Source organism: Arachis hypogaea, chromosome 13 (assembly GCF_003086295.3).
Source record: "Arachis hypogaea cultivar Tifrunner chromosome 13, arahy.Tifrunner.gnm2.J5K5, whole genome shotgun sequence".
Lineage (NCBI taxonomy): Eukaryota > Viridiplantae > Streptophyta > Magnoliopsida > Fabales > Fabaceae > Arachis > Arachis hypogaea.
The window spans coordinates 108,125,716-108,128,241 of record NC_092048.1 but is presented as its reverse complement, the minus strand read 5'-3'; the positions used below and the strand labels follow the sequence as shown (position 1 = coordinate 108,128,241).

The 2,526-nt window shown below is 32.0% G+C and overlaps 1 non-coding gene across 1 annotated transcript; it reads left to right on the top strand.

Moving 5' to 3' along the window:
* The first annotated feature begins 697 nt into the window (after positions 1–697).
* On the top strand, positions 698–805 carry LOC112739517 (small nucleolar RNA R71). The gene has a single exon (XR_003170452.1). It is a non-coding gene; the product is annotated as a small nucleolar RNA R71 (small nucleolar RNA).
* Positions 806–2,526: the final 1,721 nt, after the last annotated feature.

Sequence of the window (2,526 nt, the reverse complement as noted above, 5' to 3'; positions counted from 1 at the left end):
GGATTTCAGTAACTCTTTTACTCAGTTGACCCACTTGTGCCTCCAAATTTCTAATGGAGGACCTTGTTTTAGTCATAAAACTGTGAGTGGTCTTACTTAGATCAGAGATTATGGTTGCTAAGTCAGAGAGGCTCTGCTTAGAATTCTCTGTCTGTTGCTCAGAAAATGATGGAAAAGGCTTGCTATTGCCAAACCTATTTCTTCCACCATTATTATTATTGAAGCCTTGATTAGGCTTCTGTTGATCCTTCTATGAGAAATTAGGATAATTCCTCCATGAAGGATTATAGGTGTTTCCATAGGATTCTCCCATGTAATTCACCTCTTCCATTGCAGGATTCTCAGGGTCATAAGCTTCTTCTTCAGAGGAAGCTTCTTTAGTACTGCCGGATGCAGCTTGCATTCCAGTCAAACTCTGAGAAATCATATTGACTTGCTGAGTCAATATTTTATTCTGAGCCAATATTGCATTCAGAGCATCAATCTCAAGAACTCCTTTCTTCCGAGTCATCCCATTATTCACAGGATTTCTTTCAGAAGTGTACATGAACTAGTTATTTGCAACCATTTCAATGAGTTCTTGGGCTTCTGCAGGCGTCTTCTTCAGATGAAGAAATCCACCAGCAGAGTGATCCAATGACATCTTGGACAATTCAGACAGACCATCATAGAATATACATAAGATGCTCCATTCTGAAAGCATGTCAGAAGGACACCTTCTGATCAATTGCTTGTATCTTTCCCAAGCTTCATAGAGGGATTCACCTTCTTTTTGTCTGAAGGTTTGGACTTCCACTCTAAGCTTGCTCAACTTTTGAGGTGGAAAGAATTTGGCCAAGAAGGCATTGACCAGCTTTTCCCAAGAGTTCAGGCTTTCTTTAGGTTGTGAGTCCAACCATGTCCTAGCTCTGTCTCTTATAGAAAAGGGGAAAAGCATAAGTTTGTAGACCTCATGATTAACCTCATTGGTCTTAACAATGTCACAAATTTGTAAGAATTCAGCCAAGAACTGATGAGGATCTTCCAATGGAAGTCCATGAAACTTGCAATTCCGCTGTATTAGAGAAACTAATTGAGGCTTAAGCTCAAAGTTGTTTGCTCCAATTGCAGAAATTGAGATGCTTCCTCCATAGAAGTCAGAAGTGGGTGCAGTAAAGTCACCAAGCATCTTCCTTGCATCTCCACCGTTGTTGTTATTTTCGGCTACCATAACTACTTCTTTTTTGAAAATTTCTGTTAGGTCCTCTCCAGAGTGTTGTGTTTTAGCTTCTCTTGGCTTCTTCTTCAGAGTCCTTTCAGGTTTAGGATCAGCTTCAACAAGAATGTTCTTATCCTTGTTCCTGCTCATATGAAAAAGAAGAGAACAGGAAAGAATAGGAATCCTCTATGTCACAGTATAGAGATTCCTTTATGTGAGTAGAAGAATAGAAGAAATAGAATGAATAAGGAAGAAGAAGAATTTGAACACACAGAGAGGGGGAGGGTTCGAATTATAAGAAGAGAAGTGTTAGTAAATAAATAAATTAAATAGAAAGAGATGAGAGAGAGAGAGAGAGTATTCGAATATTAATTTAAAAGAAAAGAAAAATATTTTTGTTTTTATTTTAATTATTAGTTAGAATTCAAATTTAAGAAGAAAATTAAAATTAAATTAAAATTTAAAACAATTAGTTAATTAAAAAGAATTTTGAAAAAGTGGTTAGTGATTTTTGAAAATTAGAGAGAGAGAAAAGTAGTTACGTGGTTTTGAAAAAGATAAGAAATAGTAAAACAAACAAAAAGTCAAGTGGGTAATTGAAAAAAAATTTGAAAATCAATTTTAAAAAGATAAGAAGTTAGAAAAAGATTTTGAAATTAAATTTTGAAAAAGATATGATTGAAAATCATTTTGAAAAAGATTTGAAGAGGAAATTAAAAAGATTTGATTTTTGAAATTAAAGTTGATTACTTGACTAACAAGAAACTAAAAGATATGATTCTAGAATTTAAAGATTGAACCTTTCTTAATAGGCAAGTAACAACTTGAAATTTTTGAATCAAAACATTAAATGTTAGTAATAAATTCGAAAATATGAAATAAAAATAAGGAAAAGATTTTGAAAAGATAAAGTTTTTAAATTGAAATTTTGACTTGACTAACAAGAAACAATTAAATTTTAAAAATTTTCGACCAAATCAACTCAAAATTTCGAAATTTATGATTGAAATAAGGAAAAGATATATTTTTAATTTTTGAATTTTAATGATGAGAGAGAAAAACACAAAAATGACACAAAACATAAAAGTTTAAGATCAAAACAAAAAAATGCATGCAAGAACACTTTGAATGTCAAGATGAACACCAAGAACACTTTGAAGATCATGATGAATATCAAGAACATATTTTTGAAAATTTTTAAGAAAAGAAAGACATGCAAGACACCAAACTTAGAAATTTTTAATGTTTAGACACTAGTAATTAAAAATTGCATAAGAAAAACAAGAAAAGACACAAAACAAGAAAATATAAAGATCAAACAAGAAAAA